This window comes from Euprymna scolopes, chromosome 28 (assembly GCF_053919585.1).
Source record: "Euprymna scolopes isolate OS-2025 chromosome 28, ASM5391958v1, whole genome shotgun sequence".
Taxonomy (NCBI): Eukaryota; Metazoa; Mollusca; class Cephalopoda; order Sepiida; family Sepiolidae; genus Euprymna; species Euprymna scolopes.
In genome coordinates, this window is record NC_136509.1 from 54,201,809 (window position 1) to 54,211,808 (window position 10,000).

At 33.5% G+C, this 10,000-nt stretch overlaps 1 protein-coding gene across 2 annotated transcripts in view; it reads left to right on the forward strand.

Moving 5' to 3' along the window:
* LOC145249631 (uncharacterized) overlaps positions 1-10,000 on the forward strand; it is a 256,817-nt gene that overhangs the window by 133,985 nt on the left and 112,832 nt on the right. Inside the window, exon 1 of one of the 2 annotated variants that reach the window (XM_080111380.1) lies at positions 2,107-2,225. The exons of the other annotated variant lie outside the window; for it this stretch is intronic. The gene's annotated coding sequence lies outside the window, so the exon portion shown is untranslated. Of the gene's footprint in view, positions 1-2,106; positions 2,226-10,000 lie in introns of those variants that run through there. 2 annotated transcript variants of the gene reach the window in all.

Below are 10,000 nucleotides of genomic sequence, written 5' to 3' on the forward strand. Positions count from 1 at the left end.
AATTATTTGAAAACTAAAATATGCCAACGAATTTTTTATTATAAATGATAAAATCATTTTTTTTTTTCTGAGACTTTCGGTGTTGGCACACACTTTTGTCAAAGAAAATTGTTGCTGCTTGTTGTTGTTGTTGTTGTTGTTGTTGTTGTTGTTGTTGTTGTCGTCGTCGTCGTCGTCGTCGTCGTCGTCGTCGTCATATTAGATGACAGAGCAGATGACGTCATATTAGATGTCAGAGCAAGTAAGGACCAAAGTGGTGTATTGTAAGCCATTGATCACTCTGTTGCCGCATCAGTGACTGCTCAGCCACCAGGATTCCGTCCTGACGCCTTACGGATCGCCACCCACAGAAAGCAGGTAGCCTCATTGGTGGGAAGGGGTTTATCTCTCTACAGAGGTGCAGTCAGCGTAACCTACAGCACCAGCCGACAGGGCGAGACTGCAGTCTTTCTTGTTACAATTCTAAAATGAAAATAGTCGATCAATGTGTCGTGGAATATTATGTAACAATGTAGCAAGATGTTACATGATTGCGACATGACAATTAATTAAATAAGAATCATTTTTAATATGTTGTGACTTTCGATATACGTTCTAATTCTAAACAAGCGCCAAACCTTTTTTTTTACTTCAAAAGAATTTATGTGTTCACGCTTTTCAGTTAGAACGGAAAATAATCATGACTGTCACAAACCCTGCACGGGAACCCTTCATAAGCTCTTAAATCAAAAATTAAATAAAAATCGAAAATTAAGCAAAAGTCGGTATTTTCTTTAATTTTCCATTTTTGAGCGATTATCGAGACTCTCCAGATGTAGTCTAATATCAGACATTTTTCTCTTGTCATCATTTAAGACTCGGCACTAGTTTTGTTTCAAAGTAAATAAACGTTTTAATATAAGTTAAAATACTAAAAACTTGTCCAGGTAGGTAGAAGAGTAACTTATATTTCCTTTGGTAACATTTATTTGTTATATATTTGTTTTTTATCGTATTTTCGTGTTGTTGTCTATACTTCTTATTATTAAACGTTACATGAATTTATTATTTCGGATCCAGTTACTAAATAATTATTTATATTATATACTTTCATGTGGATGAGTTGATTATTGATAATTTCTCCACCAAAAAAAAAAATCATAGGTATCATATTATTTATATCTTTGCCAGAAGTACTCCTTTTGAGCGAGCTAGATTTTCCCCAAATTTAAAACCGACTTTATCTCTAACTTTTCTTTTTTTCTTCTTCTTTTTATAAGGAAATCACCACTTATCAAAGCCCGAAAACCAGTGGAGGATAAGGATTAATGAATGTAAGGTGGTATAATGTGTAGATTGGGTAGAATTTTGATTATTTAAATGGACGGCTCAACAAAAACTTGTTTACATTGGATTTGAAGGCTACCATATTGTAGTCGACTGGGAAGCAGGCCAGTGAAACAATGTTCTACAGGCAGGCAGTTCTAGGAAAGAAGCGTTGTTCATCGAATCTGCGTTTAGACTTGGGCATAGATAGAGAGTGGGCGAAATTGTTGATAGTGGTTGTAACTAGTCGGGTGTTTTTTGTGAAAGTTTGACAAGGAAGGGTCACAGATCAGAGCTCAGACGAGCACCTGACATGAAAATAACGATAGAGCAGAGACAGGCTTGCAACGTATATTCTCGTAGAGAAGCGAATGAACGGGAATACGCGAGCGTACATTAAACAATTACGTGAATACTGAAGCAAGTTTTCAAAAACCGACAAATAAATCCGTCGAGTAAACGTAACACCAACCGACTCTACAATAGGCACAACCTGTTCTCAATAATAGCAGCACCACTTGAATATTAAAAAAAAAAAAAAAAAAAACGTTTTTTTGTTTGTTTTGTTTTTGTTTTTTAGAGGGTAAAGATGAAAGACACTATAGAACGCACCGAGTAATATTAAATTCTGGAAGGTTGTTTAAAACTCTTACAAGTAAAACGAGTAGGCAGAATGGTTTACTTTTTTCAACATTTAACGAGGATGAGAGAGTCAGCCAAGGTAAAACACCCGCACCTAGTTTTATATATGCACACTTCTCGTCGGGCCATCCACACTTCCATTTGCTTTCAGCTTTAGTCGCCGCCCTGGCCGGCTGTCGCACCTGGCACCCAACCCGCCAGTCGACTATCCACAAGCTCGACGCACGTAGGCGAATGCTGAAGAAAAGAAAAAAAAAATAAAGCGAATGGATAGGTAGGTAAGTAAACTAGGGAAGACGGTAGCGGGGATTGTGTGTTAGGGGTATTATGTAGGAAAGGGGGCGACAAGGAACGTGATAGGGCAGAGCTTAGAGGCAGCTGGAGTGTAGGCTACACACGCGTGTTTTGTGGCGAAACGTCTCCCCTCTGTTACCTCTAGATAGCCTTTCCACAGGAATTCTACCGAGACTCTTCTTCTTGGCTTTTATTATTTTATGTCCTCTTCTTTAAGATTTTTTTTATCATTTCATCAGTTTCAAACTTTGTCTAATTCAATCAATCTCATTTTTTCTCTTTCATCTTGCTTTATCTAATTATCTCCCTTTATTTCAAAACCCTAACCTTATCTCTCATTTTCGTTTCGTGGAAGGTTTAAATTTTAATTGAGAAATCTTTTCGTTTTACTTTTTTCACGTTTTTTTTTCTTTCGATCTAACCAACAATTTGTTCTTTCTTCCTGTTTAGACGTCACCCGATTTCTTTCCGTTTAACTTTATTCTCTCTTTCTTTTATTTACTTTTTTCTCTCTTTTCCCTTAAAAAATCTTATCTTGTGGTTCATATCGACGCCATTTCCACAAGAAGCTATTTTCTTTATTCTTTCTTTATTTTGCTTTTGTTTGTTTGTTTTTGTTTTTTGTTTTTTATTTTTGTTTTTTGTTGTTCATTTTTGTTTTTGTTTTTATTTATTTGTTTTTTGTTTTGTTGTTTTTATTTACGAAAAAACAAAACACAAACTTGTGTCCACATTGTTGAATTCTTTTACTTATTACTAGCTGGGTAAAATTGCAACATAAATCAATTTTAAGAAAATGCAGTTGAGAAATTAGTAAAGAATATTCATTTCGATTGGTCTACAAATGGTTGTGACTTATTTGCGTTGAAACAATTTTCAATATTCGATAAAAGAAAAATAAACGTATTAAATTTTATTTATATTTTTTTATTCACCTCAAACATATGGCCACTGATACGTAAACTATGAGAAGTCATATGCATAGGGGTATCCTAAGTGGGTAGTTGTGCAGCGAGATGCTTGTTTACATTACATTAAAATTTCGGCACATTCATACAGTCAGAGAAATAAGAAACAGAAGGGAGAATTCTACATGCTAGCGGTTCGTGGAAATAAATTATTAGAGTAGAAAGTCTTCCGGCATCTGGGAATCTCTACAATGAAAATGTAGGATTTAGCTGACTGTCGAGTTCATTGAGTGCATTTACGTCGATGGGATCCTCGATACTTTTGGACTTAAACCTTTTTCGAAGATGTCCAACTTTGAATCCCAAAGCACAGAAAACTAGATAACTTTGAAAGGGGATAACTTTGTGGTTCCTCCAGAGATATATAGTTGTCAAACATTTTACCCGTTGTGGTATAGCATGTATCCACTTAGTATATACGTGCATGTATCATTAGTAATGCACTTCTGATTGCGCATTTCAAAGTAAAGTGAATTGTAAGATGGATTTTTCCTGTTGGTTGTTTAAAATAGATGTTAATCCAACTTTGGATTTCCCTCGCCGAAAAAACTACTCACTTTACATTTTATTGTAATAATTGGTTTTGAATATTTTATATTCTAATTTTTAGTGGCGTATGGTTAAGATATCTTCCCCCAACACAAAACCGCCATTTTGTACATCGTGTTATCGTGAGCAAATTGAAAAAAAAAGAGAAAACAAAGCAATAGAGAAGACACAGTTGGATTTACATATATGCACATAGTTTGTCAAAGATAAACATGTAACGTATACTTAATATGATATCATATACAAAAGAAGAACCGACATGATCATTATGTGGAAGAATACATTAATGCTCCAATATAATCGCTAAAATATGTATTGTCGGAGTCAGAGAATAGAAAGAGATGAATCAGCAATGTATAAGTATGTATGAATTACTGTTGTAGTGTTTTCAAAGTCTTACGGGTGTTACCTGAAAAGGAGATACAATAATATAGAGCTAACTAAATCATGTCTGAGGGCCTTGAAAAATCAACCAAAAAAAGAGATAGCCTTCTTTTAAATTCCCTACGTGGGCGTAATTTAATTTTTTTTTTTTTTACTTCAAGACAGGGGAATGTATTCATATCGTTGGCTAATATAATCAAGGGAGATAATTTTGATATAATTCAAAGAATGTAATTCCGATAATTCTCTTTATAAAACTCTTTTTGTCCTTAAGTTTATTGACTAATCAATCTATGCATTAAGTTATCTAAACTTCGGATAATATTACAGTGAGATCGGTCGATCGATAGATAGATAAATAGATAGATAGATAGATAGATAGATAGATAGATAGATAGATAGATAGATAGGCAGGCAGGCAGATGGAGAAAGTAATATGCTCAACTGAAGCTTTCAAAATTTGAAGATTGAGAACTTGAAGGAAGATTTCTTATTCAAAATAGAATGCGGATAAAAAGACTTACGAAAAAAATGTCAATGGGTTCCATATGTATGACTTTCTATCAAGGGAGATAATCCTTAGATGGAGAAGGATATATAAGGAAAACATAATCGTTATAACAAAAAGGTTTTCTTCTATTTACAAAACTGCAACAGTTGTTATTTTAGCCACGGAAATTCCAAGCGAGTAATGAGATTCGAAAAGTCATTGGTTTTTTCCTAATCTGTTTTGAATGTAAATTGAGTTTCTTTTGACCGAGGAAAATATATTTACTTTATTTATACTTCTTTGTTGCTGTTTTCACTACACTGCTGAATTACTCTCCGATCTTCTTAATGTGAACTTTATTCAAACTAAACTAATTTCAAACTAAACCCTTCATTTAATCCAATTAGTTAGATTTATTTAATTCTATGTTCATGCTTTAATATATTCTTCCTCTACTTAAAAGGTTCCCATAGCATTGCATGGGCGCTGCTTCTTCCAGTTTTGCAAGTTCTCTTATATTCCTTGTAAAATGTGCAACTGAAATAAATAGATATTTCTATTCTTATCCACTTGACTGTGTATTTAATGTAGACAATCTAGGATGATTTGCTTTTTATTTATGAATTTAATGACTTATGATTTACTTATACTCATATTTCATCTTCTTAACTTATCTTATAATTAGTAGTTGTTATGACCATTATTGATTTTAAGAGACCTTTTGTGGGACAATTTCTAAAAAAATACCCCCCCCCCCCGCCATCAAAAAAATACAGAGAGAATATGGGTTCTAGTAAAAAGAAATGTTTCATTACGCACTCAAGAGTTGGAATCCATTCTTGTCATTAAGTATTTGCATAAAAATGGTTTTCGGTTATATTTTCGCTTCCGCATAAGCTTACACAAATAGATGTCCACCATTCCGCAATGCGTCCCACATTAGTGTTTATTCAGTATTTTGTACAACATAACCTAATTCTAACGACAACCTGACGCATGCCTAGAAAAGACGCATAAAACTAAACCAACGACGTGTGCGCCCACTGTCAATGACTTGCGAGGCTGTTTTATTATTTTTATTTTTCAAAACTTGAGCATCTCCGTAAAAGACACAATTCTAATTATGAGATTATCTGTTCTGCTCTTTTTTTTTTTTATCAATAATTCGCTCTATTCTTTATCTACTCAAGATGTCACTAGCGCTTTGCACATGCGCTGATTATTTGATTTTACTGGTCTTTCTTATTTTAACCTCGTTGAAAAACTTGCAACTACTGTAAATATCAACAAGATTTCATTTGCAAAATACCGTTGAAAATGTCTATTTGTGAAGAGTTTAAAAGAAAACATTTGGTTTATAGTTTAAAATTAGGTCTACTATCAATTTACGCCGCCGGATATTATGACAAGCGAAACTATAACTCGTTCTTCCTATAACAACAGAAATCCAATTAGGGTCAATTAAAAATATATACCGCTAAAGCCGGAAGGAGGGGTATGCCTCCTCGATATGATATAATGTTTTCCACAGCCCCGGAAAAGATTCATCTGAATGAAAGCCTCAAATGGAAGATGCCGGAAGTTCCGGGTTTTGAATGTTTGTTTAAGAGAGGAAGTAACCACTGTCTGAATAGAAAATATACTGACAGGAAAGCGTGGGGGGGGGATACTAGCTTTTCTTTTTTTTCATCCTTCCCTTATCTTTCTCACATATCCACCTACCCGATTACTCCTGCAGCTAAAATGATCCTTAACCCTGCCTCGCAAATAAGTTTAATAAGCATTACAGAATCACTTCAAAAGAAATGTGGTGTAGTTTCTTCTTTGAAGTCAAACTATTCATTTTATATATAAAAAAAAAGTAAATGTCGCAATGATCAGCCTCATCAACTCGTCACAGTCAACCAAGCTTTACACCATGACAATCAACCTCTTTGTTGTGTATTATTAACAGCAGTTTCAATAGAATTCATCTTATTATTCGTTCAAATGTGTATTATTAACAGCAGTTTCAATAGAATTCATCTTATTATTCGTTCAAATGTGTATTATTAACAGCAGTTTCAATAGAATTCATCTTATTATTCGCTCAAATGTCAAATAAGATCAATTCTTGATCTTCAATTGCATATTTTATCTGAACTAAAATTTTTATGCCCAAGTTTTTATGCCTTTTAATTTTACATGTTTTTGTTTTTTCGTCAATATTGTAACTTTTCAAGAAATAAACTATATGAATAAAATTATAATATAATTATATAAGTTCAAAATATTAAGAATCGAACTTTTGATAATTCGATATTTTAATCAATGGCATCTATTGATTCTATACCATCTTTTTTTATTTCTGCATCAGAAATATTTTTAATATGTAAAAAATTATTATACAAAAAAAAGACATAAAAAAGAAATTTAAGAAATTTAATCCGTCATGTAATAAGCATTGCAACGCTCAGAAAAAAAATGACATCAAACAAATATAAAAAATGTCAGGATCGACAGAGACCGGATAGACATCCTGCAAATGTTAGTCCTCTTTATTTCCAGACTAGCCTGGGTGTCCGGCGTTGCCCGGGCGTTTGGAGGTATGTGTTGAGCAAAAAAAAAAAAAAAGTAGCAGGCAGGCTCCAACCCGTACCGCGAAGGAGGGTGAAAAAAACGTGACGTCTTTGCTGTTGCGCCTATCGCCAAACCGGAAGTGATGTAGGTTTTAAATTAAGGCTAGACAATCGGAAAGAGAGGATCACTTTCAAAAATAATGGCGAAAAAAGCTACCTATCCCTGTGGAAAAGTGTCCAGTTGAATGTTAAGGAATTACTGTTTTGGGCCAATTTTTCGATATTTGTCATCTGAAAGGGTCGAGCTTCAAAACGATACTGATCTCGTGAAAATCCGTCGCCTCTGTCGAAACTTTTAGACATACATACATACATACATACATACATACATACATACATACATACATTTAAACAGACAGGTGAGATTTATATTATAGAAGATAACAATACAACGGGCCACGTAGAGGTATATACATATAAGCGGTACAAACTCATGATCTTACAAATAAATAAGAAATGGACCACAAAAGAAATTAAACTAATAATGGGGCGCCATTATAAATAAAACACTCGCAAAGAGGTTCCTTACCATATATCATCATCTCGAAATTGTGCTATCCATTTTATAAAACACCATATATATATTTATGTTCTCTATTTATTATTATATTGTACCCGATATATAGTAGTGATTTCAATGCACTCACATATATAGTTTTTAAGAATGCTGAAGGATGGGAACTGTCTGTAATTATAACTAAGGCAGTCAACTAGCATCTATGCAATGTTCACGTCCTCCGCTCGTGCGAACACTCTGGATTGTAAAAATTATTTGCCCGAATTCGGCGTTTAATCCCCTTCATTGTCGTGGCAATTGTTTGGTGGTCCTGAGGTTGGTGGATTCGAATCTCATGATCTGCAGGAATTGTCACCCCTACAGTGATGATTGCGTGAGCACAAAACACTAGTATCTGTGAGTATAAATGGCTAATTATTATTTAATTATAAATAATCTGTTGCATATATTGACGTGTGAGATTCTAAGAAAGCAATCCCTGTTATGGATGTGTGTCAGAAGCAAAGATACGTCATTAAATTCCTCCACACTGAAAACAATCAACATTTACCGCTGCCTGTTGAACGTTTGTGCAGTTGATGAAGATGAGTTCGTGAAGTGGCTACAGAGATTTGAGTAACACTTTTGCGACCGAGACATCAAAAGATGCTGGTAAAAGTTCATTTAGAATGGAACGACCCTCGTGTGTGTGTGTGTGTGTGTATATATATATATATATATATATATATATATATATATATATATATATATATTAGTTTTGTTTTGTTTTTTGTTTTTTTGTGTGTGTATTAATATTCATATTGATAGGACTTTTTTCTATTTATTTAAGAAGAAAATACAACTTTGTTATATATGCTGTAGGTAATTTGCTTATTCTTTTAAACATTCATTTTAATTAATTCTCTATTATTTTTTTCGGTTTTCTCATGGGATGATCATCCTTACTTAACTATTACGTGTAATTAGATTCATGCAGATATTCTACATGATTTATATTTGCATAATATTTGCGTAAAAAGGTTATAGTAAACACAAACCTCTTTCTGTATATATTTATGTATGCGTATGTATATTTGTTTAAAAAAATTTGCCTACCAAACTCCTGTGTCAGTTTTTGGTCTACAGACATGAAACGTAATATATAGGGTATTCGAACCAATGCGAAACTTAATATTTGGGTTTTAGTCGGGGAAAATCGGTGCAAAAGTGTGAAAATTAAAAAAATGGAATTTGCCAGGTGAAGGTAGAACGACAGCCTTAAGAATATGCATGCGTAACGTAATAGCTATTGGTTCATGTTTTAATTTTTAGCCTTCTAGAAAATATGTCTTTATAGCTCAGGCATAACGTCAAAAGAAAAAGTAAATTGTAAGCTAAGCGTTTTGGTTTCGATTTCGGTTGTGGCGCACGAGTAACTTTTTTTTTTTAAGTTTTTTAATCATTACTATCTATTGGCTCCATATAATTTACTAATAAATACGAAATCTTCATTAATCAAAATACCATATTTAAGCGTATTTTATAACCGGGCAATGCCGGGCGGCCTGTTATATATATATATATATATATATATATATATATATATATACTAGAAGTTCCCCCCGGTTTTGCTCGGGCCCTATATACTGTTCATAAGGTTATGTGCATATGTATATATTAAAAAGTGTGAATATGTACGGTAATGCCTTACTATATAATAGGCCTCCTTAACTACCATAGAAAAAAGTTGGTAGAGACCGCAGACGTCAAATTTATTTTAGTTTTGACCCCAATTTTGACCCTTAACATTTATTGTTTTGGGCTCAAATGAAATTAAAATGTTTGACCCATGTCCAATGACCTACATCTAAAATTTCAAGTGTTTGGACCCAGAATTGGCGGAGGAGTTTGATAGAGTCTGCAAAGAACAACTCTGTAAACTTTGACGTCTTGCCAGCCAAATTCTCGCTCAAAAACTAATTAAAATGCTTACTGCATGTCTGAATACCCTTTGTGTAAAATTTCAAATGTTTACACCAAAAATTGGCTGAGTTATTTTGTTAGAGACCGCAGAAATCAATTTTTTTTTAACTTTGACCCCTTAACATTTACTATTTTGGGCTCAAATCAAATTAAAAAGTTAGATCCCTGTCCAAGTAACCTATATATAAAATTTCATGTGTTTAGACCCAAAATTAGCGGGGGAATTTGGTAGAGCTTTCAAAGATCAAATCGTTGAACTTTGACCTCTTTA